Source organism: Nymphalis io, chromosome 27 (genome assembly GCF_905147045.1).
Source record: "Nymphalis io chromosome 27, ilAglIoxx1.1, whole genome shotgun sequence".
Classification (NCBI taxonomy): Eukaryota; Metazoa; Arthropoda; class Insecta; order Lepidoptera; family Nymphalidae; genus Nymphalis; species Nymphalis io.
The window spans coordinates 6,603,204-6,618,796 of NC_065914.1; the positions used below are offsets into that span (position 1 = coordinate 6,603,204).

Below are 15,593 nucleotides of genomic sequence, written 5' to 3' on the forward strand. Positions count from 1 at the left end.
AGTACGAGTTCCGCATTAACGTGCAAATTGAATATATATTTCTCTTAACTTAACATTCATTGCTAAGTGACGTAGTTATATTTAATTTGTAAAATTAATTAATTTGAAATGAAATGAAAATCTTCCATTCAAATTCTGTCAAAAGCAGTCATTCAAACTGCCTTTTTTGTCTGAACTGTCTTAGCTTTAAAGGCTTTGGTTCTGGAGGGGTTCTGTGCAAACTCTAGACCGGGACAATGATAGTCATAGATATTGTCAGTCAATGCCTGAAGCCAGCTTCTATGTCAATAAATAAGAAAGAAGCTCAACGGGGTTTTTGTTTCTCAACATTTTTGCTTACAATTAATTATTCAATTTCAATGTCAATATAGTGGGCGTTGGTGACCACTAAGCATCAGGTGGCCCATATGCTCGACTACCTATACGATAATAAAAGTACAATTCTTTTAGTCAACAAAAACTAGTGTAGGTATTTCCATAATTATGCTTCAATTTGGCAATTATGTAAAAAGGATGTAATGAACGTCATATTAACGTATTAATATTGTTTTTATGGAAAAAATCAATCACACGAACAAAGTCCCACTCAGGTACACATCTAATGTCAACGCAAACTGATTTGAGCATCTTATTTACATAATTGCTCATTCACTGCCACCCCCTCTACTTCATTCCAATTACTCAAGCAAACTTAGATATTAAATTATTCATTCGTTTCCTCATATCATCCGCATTTATCTGATAGAATATATTTTGGGAGAAATGAATAATGCGTTTTCAAATGGCAACTGAGTTAGTTCGTGTAATCAATTAGATTTACCTAAAGAAGCGTATATTATATACAATATTTATCATAATCTATGTGTTTTGTAATATATGTTTAAATAGAGAAATACAATAAAGTTCATTAAATTTTCGTCCTCTGTTTTCATTTTTTTTTGTTTGGTAGCTAATTTGTAATTTATATTGGATTATATTTTTATAAATTGCCTACTGAATAAAACTGAGCAATTTCAAATCAACTCGTGTAGATTTAAGTGAATTACGATTAGGTCAGGAGATGCGTAAGCCGAAATAGACCCTCCGAATCCGTGTTAAGACCGACAATCCCATGGGTTTATTGGGTTATATGTAATTGTAACTAATAATATAAAAAGTGAGCTGGTTTATTACGATTTAACATCTTCGCTATTTAACTGATTATCGTGACATTTTGGATACATGTTGTCAGGGGTGTAGAAAAAGAACGAAGGTACCTTACACCTTTCCCACAGACAAAGCAGAGGCTGAAACTAGTCCCACATAATCTATGGATCTACCATAAATACGAATCGATTGACTAATATATAAGTTTGTAAATAAAGGTATTTGATAATAATGCCATTTATGGGAAAAGTCACCTCTGGAAATATGGGAAGACGAACTTATAAAATTCGCAAACAATGACTGGGTGAGAATAGCCCGAGACAGGAAAAAGTTGAGTGAGATGAAGGAGGTCTATACTTCTGGACAGGCCCTTAGCTAAAATTATATAAAAAAACACCGTTTCATTAATACTAAGGAATTAAAGAGGCTTAAATAAAAAAATAAATGGTAAAAATCCTTATTGATATAAATTATCAAACAATCAATCTTTTCGACAGTAATTGTCCACTTTCCTTCGAAAATAAAGAGTGGTTTCTTTGCTCAGCACACTTGATTTTATCGCGCTGTGACGAATCGATAAAACTTTATTTACGATCGATTAAAATGGATTAAAAGGGAACCGGTGACTGTTTTAAATTATTTTCAGAGCTCTGAATCAGAAGAGAGAGAAATAACAATCGTAACAGCATGTGAATGGGCTGCTGGGCTAAAGGCCTCCTCTCTCTTTTTGTTTTGAGGAGAATGTTTTGGAGCTTATTCCACCACGCTGCTCCAATACACATGTGGCAAAATTTCAGTGAAATTAGACACATGCAGGTTTCCTCACGATGTTTTCCTTCACCGTAAAGCACAAGATCAATTATAATCACAAATCAAGAACATAAAAATTCAGTGGTACTTGCCCTTGTACCCATATGATCATCGGTTAAGATTCACGCGTTCTTACCACTGAGCCAACTTGGCTGTAACAATAAAAATGCTATAATATACATGCAATTGAATTTAAAATGCTTTTTAGATGTGTAGTCACATTTTATTTACTGCTGTCGCTATTTACTGCTGTCTTTATAAAACATATTAGACAATAGCGATGGCCTTCTGACCGATTCCGGCCAAGTCAGCCAATCTCAAGGGAGACTAGCCAACTGTGCAGGTTATATTATAGCGGACAAGTGTTTGCGAAAGTGTACTATTCTCTCACTCAACGACTGAGAACATACCGGAAAGAGTTCAGGTGCAGGATAAACGGTTCTGCGTGCTTTCCGAGACATAGGTGTTTACACACTTCCATACTCCGGGCTGCTTCTGCGATTTTTTTGACAGGGAAACCCAATAACTTTTGACCAACCTGACCGGGGTATTGAGCCCAGGAGATCGGGTCTGCGGCCTTATATATAGTCATTGAATAAACAAGGCATTAGACGATATTAAACTTAGATTAGGACGCAAGGGAAATCTTCGGAAGATATCATCGAATTGGATATTATGTTTCTGATAGTAATTTTTAAAGAGTTTTCTAACTAACACTATTTAATGATTTCTGCATAGGATAGACTGATTAATAAAAAGAAGATCAAAATTGTCAAAGAGTTCCAAAAAGATATACCACCTTCATGTATTTCTGTAAAGTATGAGCCTAAAGGTTGACTGGTAGAAAATGCCTTAGGGGGTTAAGTCCGCCTTTTGTACCTACTTCGATAATTTTGTATTTTTTTAATATACAAAATAAAAAAAATGTCCATAATTCATCTCGTGATTGACGAAGGAAGACAGCATGAAGAAAACTGGATTTGTCGGTAGAAAGTATGCGTCATATGTATCCGCCAATCGGCATTGCAGCAGTGTGGAATAAGTCCAAACTGCCCCCTCAAAAGGAGGGAACGCTTAAGCTTAGCAGTGGAACATTTAATAATATTTTTAAGGTTTAGTTTTATTATGTAAATCAAAAACATAAATTCACGCATAACAATCTTCAATAGCTGAAACCGCGAAGCGCAAATTTTTATATAATATATACTAAAAACTGAAATTGGCGTATATTAGTGGCTTAGTGGATTTTTAGGTCATTACAAAAATGTCCCGTGTGCCTGTTTTTACACTGGAACACAACAATACTAACTGTCTGGTGATGGAATATCTGATCAGACGGGCTTGCACAAAACACCCATCTAGTACATATTTTTATCAATATCAATCAAAGCGTGTTTCTGTTTTTTTATCTCATTTTTATCGTCTGTCTGTTCTTATCCTAAATAAAGTTTTTCTTTCTCTCTTTCTATCTGAACATTTTGAATTGAAAAGCTGTCAAATGTAAATCGTTATTAAGTACGTTTTGGTTTCGGTGATGTATCTAGGTCGAACAATTCTCGAATATCGAAACAAAGTGCTTTTGTAAATTTATTAAATGAATAATTTATTGACATCGTGACGTGAATTAATTTATTCTCAAAAGTTGAATATTTTTACGTACGTTTTTTTCTAAATTTTTTTATTTATATAAACTTTAAGACACGATAACTACAAAATAGAATTACCGTAGTATGAAATTCTTATAAAAATTTTTTGGTCCTTCGAGCCGGATTTTTATGGATATAAATTTTTTAAGATTTTTTGTCCCTTGTGCCTGTAGCACTGGCTCACTTAAAAGAGGAACACAACCACATAAAGTATTGCTACTATTTAATACTATATTAATAAGAAGATTTGCTATAATATATATTCATGATGTTTTTTATATCTGTTACAGATTTGTTAAATAATTGTATGTTTTTGTTAAACTTACTTGTGAAAGCGATCGCGGTCACAGCTGTCTGCTTAAATAATCGTTAAAGTTTGTGTCGTTTTATTAATTGAAAACTTTGTGATTTTAGCCTATGAATTTATTACAGTTACAGCTTTCGACGATTCAGTGATTTACTTTAGTCCGTGCACACACTGGAGGCGGAAGCGGGAGCGATTTTATAATTTTTGATGTGAAACCTTCTTTAAGTCTTTGTTAAATGTTATTTTATTATACTTGTCCAACAGCTTGAGCATATATTAAATTTTAATTTAAGATACTAACATAAATTCGAAAATTAAATAAAAGAAATATTATTACATAGTTTTGAGTTTTCACTGTCAGCAGTCCCCATGCCTGTCTGTCTGCACTTTATATATATTGTAATGAATTAAAGTAGTTACACTTAACTCATACAATAAGTGCACAAATTACAATTGTCCAAAGATGCACACGATACGGTCGTCGGTGATCAGCAAAGGAACATGATTTAAATGCTCTATATGCCTCATACTAAATTTTATTATAATTGTTTTAATGGTTTAGCCATGAAACCATAACACACAGATGGATAGTTATTTTCACTTTTATAATATTATTATAGATAGATAATGTTATTTATATTTTAATTCAGACCCAATGGTTGAAACGAAGTAAAAAATGTAAGACAAGCGTGATGCATTTGAAAAAAAAACCGTTACTTGGATCTCCTGACAGACCACACGATACCCTATACTCAAAGCGCTAGTCTTGTAAACTTATAAGATGTCATCAAGTTATATTAAATTTCTACTAAGTTCTTAAGAACCTATCCGATCGAATATTATCTTAAGATATCAAATATTATCTTAAGATAATAATGTTTGATCGGATAGGATTGATTAAATCTTATTTAACCAATTCCGATGTTGATAAGTTGAAAGTTAAGATGAAAACATGAAAGTTAGTTTACGGAAACCAAAGCATAAGACATACAGCATTTTTTATAGAATAGGAAGGCGGATAAGCATATGGGCCACCTGATGGTAAGTAGCCACCAACGCCCATAGACATTGGCATTGTAAGAAATGTAGAATAACCATCGATTACATAACCAATGCGCCACCAACCTTGGGAACTAAGATGTTATGTCCCTTGTGCCTGTTATTACACTGGCTCACTCACCCTTCAAACCGGAACACGAAAAAACCAAGTACTGCTGTTTTGCGGTAGAATATCTGATGAATGGGTGGTACCTACCCAGACAACTTTGCACACCAGTAAAAGCATGAGAGATTCAGAATCAATTGAAAGTAAAATCAAAAACAAAGTATACTTTTCTCAAGTAACTTTTCAATATATCTTCTGAAGGCTAACGACCAAATAGTCTGTCTGATGGGCCACCTTGTGGTAAGTCACCATTGTCGGTAGACATTGGCACAGTAAGAAATATTAAGAATTTCTAAAGAAAGTAAATTAAGAATGCAATTATATAGTACTGCAAGGTAATATTATTTATTATTATTATATTATATTTTTAGCAATACGGCATTATTTTTTTTCTGAAATAGTTAGGTAGACTGGCAAATGACCTGATGGCAAGTGGTCACCACTGCCCATAGTGATTGGTGATATAAGAAATATTAATCATTCCTAACATCACTAATGCACCACCAACCTTGGGAACTGAAGTGTAGTTTTTCAAACATACCTGTCTGAAGATTGCCTAGCTCAGTCACCCTTCAAACCGAAATACAATAATGGACGATAACTACGGAGACGGGAATGCACAAAGTCCTACCCATCATTAACCCACGAGTCAGTTCACTATGTTCTTGGTTCAATTATTTCATCCATCTCGTATATTAAGGATGAATTATGATATCGACTCTAATCCATTTTCATCCGCTCTGATGAAAATTTCATTAAATATTCACCAATTAAATATCGTAGATGATTTAAATCATACTCGATTTCCGTATAATGACTTCCGTTATAGATATTTTGGTTGGCAGTATCATTAAAGTGTGCTATTTGCTTTATAGTATTAGTTTAGCGGAAATGTAGGAGTCGTCGATAACTTCCGGTATATAACGTCTATTGCAACAGATAATTAATGATTGAACCATTTACAACAAAAAGCAACTGTATCTGGCCATTTACGCCAAAAAGCAAAGAGATAGTCGCAGCCGGATGCTATTTCACGCTGCACTATATATTAATATAGTGCAGCGTGAAATAGCATCCATATAATAGGTCCATACATATGAAATTAGCGTTTTGTCGTACTGACCACTTTGATCTGAAATATCTCCTCTTTGGTTAAAAATTCCAAATTCAAATTTATAAATTCATTTAGGAGGTACATTTGAGTTTTGAAAACCGTCATTCATTTGTTTTTTCCTCAGTATTTTTAGTATATCTGCGACATCCACCGTACTCCCCGGACCTTGCTCCAACAGATTACCATTTTTTCCGGAATTTGGATAATTTCTTATAAGGAAAAAAATTCAACTCCAATGCGGCAGTCCAAGCCGCCTTCAAAGAGTTTATTGATTCTCGCCCCCATGTTTTTTTTAGTAAAGGGATCAAAGAACTACCTTTAAGCTGGCAAAAGTGCATAGATAACAACGGTGCATACATTGATTAATTAAATATATTTTACAAAAAAAAATTGACTTTATATTCCTCCCGCACAAAACGCGTTTTCGCGAAAGTGTGAGATAATTCATTATGAAATGAATTATAAACACAGATTAAGTGCTAGACAGAGTTTATACCTGTGTTCACTTTACCAATTTAGCTTTTATTAATAGCTTATAAAGAATTATTATAACGAATTGAAATGGTATTCCTTTGTTCTAAATAAAAGGTTATTATAAATGTCAATTTTCTTACAAGCCTGGCTTACTTCAGCAAAAGGTCGAAAGCATTAATGATTTGGACGAACATTTTCAGCACATCATTCCATAATGGTTTCTCATAATGGGAAAGTTTTTGGAGATTTTAAGACCGAATGAATTGAACTTTTGACAGACAATTATTACGTTCATGTTTCCCGGATGAATTAATGTAGCCTTCGGCAATTTATTTCGACGCAAAAAAGCATTACTTGTCCTTAAAATAAAAAAAGTCTTGCAAATTTAAAATGCAGTGTAAGCTGGAGATGTAGGCAGAATTACATAACATTTTATTTTTGAAGCACAATCATTTTGATGAGCCTTAATCTTTGCAAACGCTCCTAAATTATCCAACTTATGTTGATTGCAGATTTGCAACTGAGGGTCGTTAAATTTCGGTACCAGGTACATCCTTGATAACCACAAATATTGCTTGGACAAAACATAAAACTTAGATCTAGAACACAATTGTTTTACAATCTTGAAATAACATCACGCTTGTAACGTCAACAGTCTTAATTTAAAGCGAGCGAAACTGCGTAGCGCATCAACTTATGTAATAATATTATATACTAAAGCCATCTCCTAAGCGCGCCGCATCTTCTATTATAGTATAATTTTATGTATATTTATTTAGTATTTTTTGTGATAAGGATTACAAAACAAACGTCATTTATAATAATAATAAGAATATCCTGGGACATTATTCCCACACGGCCATCTGATCCCAAACTAAGCAGAGTTTGCACTATGGAAACGAGACAACTGATATACTACGTATACTACTTTTCTTTTGTAAATACATACTTATATAAATAATTACACCCAGACTCAGGACAAACAGACATGTTCATGCGCACAAATGTCTGTCCTGGGCAGGAATCGAACCCAAAAGGCAAGACAATTATTTACCAACCACGCCAACCGGCCCGTCAAATCAATATATATCGTACGTGTTCTTCTTTTAAGGGTTAGTGAGCCAGTGTAACTACAGGCATATTGGCGATGTAAGGAATAGTTAATTTTTCATACTGTATGAGTGGGAATCGATCCCACAACCTTCGGCGTGAAAGGCAAGCTACCAATCACGCCAAGCGGTCCGTCAATATAACCACAGACTATTCAAAATCAACGCATGTAATATATAATTCAATTTAACTTCGTTGTACTCAGCATACTTCACCAAATAACAAATAAAACGTTAACTTTCTACGTAACGAGGGTGAAATTCTACGAAAATATACATGTGAAATACAAAGGTCAAATGTATATGAGTTAATTAACAGTCGCATTTAATGCGAAGCCACGGAAAATTTAACGGACTAAATGTGTATAACCATCTCGCTCTAACACATATAAAAATATAATGCATCTGTTTATTATTGTCTCTTTTTATTACACACAAATGTTCCATCTATGAGAATATGTAGATGGAATGTTCCGGCCTGTTTCTTTTGTTTTGAAAAGCTGGAATATAAATTGTGATCAATTATAAATAAAGAACATTAAATTATCATAACGTCATTGATCGAGATCTAGAATAATCTATGGCTAATCATTATGGATTCGTGAACAAATGGCGTTTTCAATCTCGATGAAGTTGTGACTTTGAAATTAAACTGAATATTAGTATTTAAGTACAATTGTTTTTTTTTTTTATTATTGAATAGGTAGGCGGACGAACAAATGGGTCAATGGGTGGAACAATGGTAAGTGATCACCACCGCCCCAAGGCAAAGGCATTGAAATAAATGTTAACCATCGCTTACATCACCAATGCGCCACCAACCTTGGGAACTAAGATGTTATGTAAGTGCCTGTAATTGCGCTGGCTCACTCACCCGAAACTTTCAAACCGGAACTCAACAATTACAAGTAATACTGTTTTACGGTATAATATATGATGTTTGGGTGGTTTCTAGCCAGACAAAGCTTGTCTGGCACATAGCTCTACCACCAGTAATTGTGTTGTATTATAAATAAAGATATATTAATCAAGAGCTGATTAATATCAGCCTTTTGCCATCCACTGCTGGACGAAAGTCATATATATAAGTTCCCATAGAACGCAAACCATCCCGATCTGAGCTCTAAGAACTGTTTGTAGTGCATAATATAGCAGAGCTATTAGAAAATCGCGATATATAGGTGTATAAAAATTGTCATCTTCAGTTGCTTGTAATTGTTACATTAATTTTAAACAAATTTTAAGCATTTTTATGGTGGATGGGAATTGTGTGTTCTCCTTTTATTGATAGTACATATTAAGTTTATGTGGATGCAAAGCATATGTATATTCAAATAAATAAATAATATTTTTCACTTATATAAATGAATTTAAATTAAGAATAAGATTGATAGTAAAGCTCAAAATTAAGGCAGTTGAATGAGCACCGTAACCGTAACAGCCTGTGAATGTCCCACTGCTGGGCTAAAGGCCTCCTCTCCTCTTTTTGAGGAGAAGGTTTGGAGCTTATTCCACCACGCTGCTCCAATGCGGGTTGGTGGAATACACATGTGGCAGAATTTCAGTGAAATTAGACACATGCAGGTTTCCTCACGATGTTTTCCTTCACCGTAAAGCACGAGATGAATTATAATCACAAATTAAGCACATGAAAATTCAGTGGTGCTTGCCCGGGTTTGAACCCACGATCATCGGTTAAGATTCACGCGTTCTTACCACTGGGCCATCTCGGCTCATTGAATGAGCAGACTTATCCGATAAAATGGTTTAAAGATTTTCATGTCCTTCTTGCGATATTCAAGCAATCGATTTAGTTCAGTTATCTGCTCATTTATAATGGTGGACGGGTTCCGCATAAATAATTCAATGCTCTAAAAGTGTTAAAAGGTCTTTGAGGTATGAACTTCAAGACAGAAATTTTCAGTTGTTTCATTTCGTTTTGATAATAAACATTAATTGGGAGTCTTATTTTAACGTATCGGTATTTGAATAAGTTTTTGAAAAATATTTATACTTTTAATAATAAAACAATGGCTAGCCTTTGCGTGATGGACTGTTTGTAAATACTTTTTTAAAGGTGACCTATGGAATATGTGAGATGTTTCCATAGATCCAAACATGCCTCCGTGTTGTGGGTGCTTGAGGGGCCTTGCTGCGTCTTTACAAACAGCTTAAACTGAAACGGTAGGTACGGTGGCGTAATACGGTAAAACATTGACAAGAAGGTTGGGATCGTGTTATTTTTTTCTCTGGGTAAAAAGAAACCCGGGAGGGCAAGTTTGATATGTCCATCTCTCCCCTACTCTGGGAAGAGATTTGGAGAATGCACGTAGAACAACGCGGATGCGTTAAGCTATAGCAATCCCATAGTCCTAGGAGGTAGTAGGGATTGTATATCCTACACTTATCGATTGAAATTTCATGGATAACTTGTAAAGGTTTCGAACGCATAATGAAAAAGACAAAGATTGTCAAGAGACAGCATGTTTTATGTTAAGAAGAAGCTATGCTGCTTTTTCCGCAACTCTAATCCACAAAGCCGAACAAATATTTATGCCGCAAGCTATGATATTAATTATAAGTAAATTGAGTACAAAATTAAAATCAATACTGAGTGTGTTAAAACATTGATCTTCCAAGAATCCGGCTCGAAGGACCAATGTTTACGCCCGAAGAAATCAGGTGGACCAAATGATGAACGAAATGAGCACTATAATTCATTGTTCACGAAACTAATAAATTTAATCAAATCATGTATCATTGACGTATACGTACTATTACAAAATAAATTAGACAGCGCGATTCAGGAATTTCAAATAATGAATCAACGCCATCTAGTGACAAACAATAACAAACATGTTTTACTCTTATCAGAGTGCTTTACAACAGCCTAGGTCATTGAGACCCTGGCCCTTCGGGACAAAATGAAGAGACACGGCAAGAGTACTTGCCGTTGAGGATCAGCCCGGGTAAAGGGGGCAACTCCGAGGCCCGTACCCGGACTGACATCACTCAGTCAGGAAGAACCAGCTCTCTCAGAGTGCTTGCATGGATCCTTTCAACCTTCCGTTAAAACCTACATGTCCTATATACCGGCATACAGATAACGATGGATTATTTTGAAAAATAAACCTACAATTAATATATCTACATTGGAATTAAATTGAACAAGTAAAAATCCAATAATAAAAAGTAATAGGTTTTTGGTAATATTGAAAACTATATTTGTGTCATCTTCAGCTTAAACGAACTGTCAAGCTGTGTATTAAAGTGTCACGAGTTTCAATGAAAGGTCTTACGTCCTGATAGTAGAGCGGGAACTCGACAGACTAATGAGATCTCGAAATCGATGCTGATCATGGCAATTATTATATAAAAGACACAAATAACCTCTGTAAGAACTCGCACGTATCTCACTCGTGAAATTTTGTCGACTTATGATGTCACGCTATTTTGATACGTGTCCGACAAATGTCATCATTATTATAATTAATGTCGCATTTCACTTATTTATATTTCATATTCGTTCTGAGATTAAACGCTATTTTGTTGTTACGAAACACAGTGCGAGTCAATTCTTGCTACTTTTTGGGTTAGTTGTTTTAAGGGTTACTATTTAGTAAAATTTCTTTCCGTAATCCGTTATCCGTAACAGCCTGTGAATGTCCCACTGCTAAAGGCCTCCTCTCCTTTTCCGAGAAGGTTTGGAGCTTATTCCACACGCTGCTCCAATGCGGTTTGGTGGAATACACATATGGCAGAATTTCAGTGAAATTGGACACATGCAGGTTTCGTCACGATGTTTTCCTTCACCGTAAACCACAAATTAAGCACATGAAAATTCAGTGGTGCTTGCCCGGGTTTGAACCCACGATCATCGGTTAAGATTCACGCGTTCTTACCACTGGGCCATCTCGGCTTGTAAACATCAATGGTTATTATCGAGTTTTGTCTAATGGATGGATATCGGGAAAAATAATAAAATAAAAAGAAGACCACGGTATATACTAGTATCTATAAAAAATGAGAAAGGAACTCAGACTATATGTTACGCTTTCACAGCTAATCGGACGAAAACTAGTAGTATATATTTCATAAAATTTATTCCATCAGTAATAATGGATAGGAATTAAGGATTTACAATTAAACATGGCAAGGCGAAGGCGGCTAGTGCAGAACGTTTTTCCTGTCTGTACTGGCCGTCGTCGCGTTTGGACTCTACTACCACTTACCATCAGGTGGAGTAGAGTCATTTGCCCTCCCGGCGAATATAAAAAAAAAAAAAAAACATGGACATCACTTATCTGTTGGAGCGGCTGTAAAAATATGACACTTAACAAAACGTCGATATTAATTCCGATTTTAGACCCGCGCCAAAATATCCTTAAGACATGCATACAAGACGAAGTATAACTAACCTAACCATACCTGTCAATGACAGGATTTAACTGTTAGTTAAACACTGATCGCTCTTTCTGTCACTGTCAATTTCAGGACCACTAGACCAACGAAGCTAATAACTCGCTAAATAAAGGTTTTTTTTTATAGAATAGGAAGGTGGACGAGCATATGGGCCACCTGATGGTAAGTGGTCACCAAACGCCCTTAGACATTGGCATTGTAAGAAATGTCAACCATCGCTTATAGCCAATGCGCCACCAACCTTGGGAACTAAGATTTTATGTCTCTTGTGCCTGTAATTACACTGGCTCACTCACCCTTCAAACCGGAACACAACAATATCAAGTATTGCTGTTTTGCGGTAGAATATCTGATGAGTGGGTGGTACCTATCCAGATGAGCTTGCACAAAGCCCTACCACCAGTATTTTAGTAGGTTATAAGTAAAGCCGTAAAGTTTCAATCAAAACTAGTCTAACATCAAGAATATAGAAAAATAAAGTATTGTTAAAATAAATCTTATTTCCCTTTGTAAACACTAATATTTCATGACATCCGTATAATTTTCAAACATGGGTTATGAATTTATATGGCAATAGTTCAACCGTGATTTCAAATGTAAAACTCATACCACAGGGAACTGTTTGTTATTATACGTTTATTTTTCAAATCCGACGGTGACAGGATAATTTATCCATCAACCAGGGGAACAAAGGAGGATATATATATATATATATCTCTTTCTACTTTATTTGTAACTGCTTAAATATAATTTTGTGTAATCCCTGTTACTGAATAACATTATTTCAAGATCCAAAGGTACTATTACAGTTTAATGGCCAGAAAAAGGCACGTTTAGCGAAAAGAAAGAGCTTTCATTAATCATATTAATGTACCGATTCTTTAAAGCAAATTAATAGATTTTCTTCTGAAAATAAATGGCGATGTTGTCAGTTTTAAATAAATTACCATGGCCCAGTGGTTAGTGGACATACTGTTAATTTTTACAGGGAAAGTTTTTTGGTGCGTTTAGTTATCAACACCTCACCGTGACGAACCGAGGGTTGAACTGCCGATGCGGATTTACAATACCTAGGGGGTTTCAAGGGTTACAGAGAACTCCCCACGCCTTGAAGACGTTACAGCGGGGGAAGAAGGTGCACATAGCGTTGACGCTTTACCCCTGATCTTCATCAGTGGAGCGGGTCTGCAGTCTCGCGGCCTCCCAGCACCTCGTGCTACCGAGCATAAGGTTTATCATGCCCAGGAGCAACAGGTCTTCACCGAATATTGCCAGGAAAAGAATCTGGGCACCAAGTGGCACATTCCATCAGAACGTGGCGCACCGTATCCATGTTTCCTAATCTCAGGGCTATCTCGGCTCTATCAGTGATAACAATATGGCGTTTATCCTGATTCGAATTCGTTACCTGTAAAAACCACTTAGCGTAGGCGTGTAACATTTTATCCATTTAATTTACTAATTTCGATTCAAAGCGTTTAAAGTAATCTAAATAAAGATAAATAAAAATGTCTCAAGAGAGTTTTTTGAATGCAAGCGATTCCGACCCTTTAGTACATAGAATAAGGTGTTAAAAGAGAAAAAAATCCTAAACTTCATTATGAATGCTAAGCATATACGAATAATGTTTTTCTTCGTTTTGAAGACGTTTTTTTAGTGATTTTTTATGCTAATATAATGAATACAGGATTTAAAAATGTTTTTCGTTTAGTGTTAGCCGCTGTTTTAGTATTTTATATTCTACCCCCTTAGGGGGAAGTTTGAAAAATCTGCGTACGATTGGTTCCTGCCACAATTTTTTTTTGATTAATTGATGTATTATTAAAGCGATTTGATTTTAAGTAATTTTAATCGAATCGAAGCAACAAAAATCGATTCGATTAAAGTTGCCATCAACTTTTGTTTGAATTTTTAAAATTAAATTTAAACCATAAATATATTAATACGTAAAAATCTACTTGGTAAACCTTTCCAATAATAAACAAAGTACAAATATTTTTTCTAACCTTTTATTTCTATCATTCATATTGAGAAAGTAAGAGACGTAAGTATATAATACGAACATCAGATCCTCTGTATATAAGTTCTATGTGAGCGAAGTTGTGAGCTCTTTTGTAAGCTCGTTTTAATTAAAAACTGTTATGGCCTAAATACTTGGAAGTATGGATAAATTCTCAACTTCATAAAAATATACAAATCTATAGTTAGTGAAACGACTTGCTTTTTTAACCGACAGTGGTTCGAAAAAGAGAAACCCTGTTTTGAAAAGAACTGGCGAAAGAAATCCAACGGGTTTTCTTAAAAAAAATTCTTATCATGTCTCGTAATTGTTTACAAATTTTCAATGTAACAAAGCAATAGCCAGGAGGCGATCGTTTCATTCCCAGGGTGCGCTATCATCCATAATCTTATCGCACCTTTTGCATACAAGCGTTCCTTTACAATTTTTAACAGTGGCATTTTGAACGCTTGCTGGGTTCTTTGTAAAACCGAATACAGTGGTCCTAAAAAGCTTGCAGACTATTTAGTCAAGTAACAGAAGCAATTTATTTGTACCAATGCTATAATTGTTTTATTATTTATTTGTATCACATTTTCTAACAAAATCTTACGTACATATTTTATTTATTTATATAAACTTTACATATGTACATAACGTTACAAAAAATGTATTGAGAAGTAGAATTATGTTAACCTGATTATGGAATAAGTAACTCTTTAAGCAATTTGTTATATATATATATATATAATAATCAATAAATAAATATATTATTTTTAATCTCGAAGCGCTTACTTAAAATATACATTTAAGGTAAAATAAATTTAAAAAATCATAATATGAAGTTTTAACCTTACAAACATTGTTTAGTGGGTATTTATTTAAACTGATTTCTCTCTTTCTCACATTATGATATGTCAATAGAAAGAAGAAGACAGCATTAACTAAACAACCCCTAAACTACTATTCTAAGGTAATACCGTAAGCTAATATGTATAATTTAAAAAATGCGAAATGTGAGAATAAAAATATTCAATAGCATTAAATAGCCAGTGTGCTTGAAGGACACAGATAAGTAAAAAAATACGCACAGAAAACCAAGCACATATTTTACAGATAATAAAACAAAATTATGAGCAATAAGATGGATGACGTTTGTTAGTTGTTATCACTTCGCTTATCATTAAATGCGACTTCCATTTTTAAATTTGTAAACGTTACATTTATTGACGCACAAAGTAAAACTACCACCGGCTTAGAATAGAAAATACCCTGACTTGATAAGAACCGGCGATAATTAGGAAATTTTCGATTAAATTTAAAATTTATAAATGAAATATTTATATTACACGCATTCAGATGTATTTTTACTATACAACTTAAACGTTTAATTTTTTACCT

At 34.4% G+C, this 15,593-nt stretch overlaps 1 protein-coding gene across 2 annotated transcripts in view; it reads right to left on the reverse strand.

Annotated features, from left to right (window-relative positions):
• The window catches only part of LOC126778880 (synaptotagmin-7), a 336,569-nt gene that overhangs the window by 19,742 nt on the left and 301,234 nt on the right, over nucleotides 1-15,593 (reverse strand). The window lies entirely within an intron of this gene.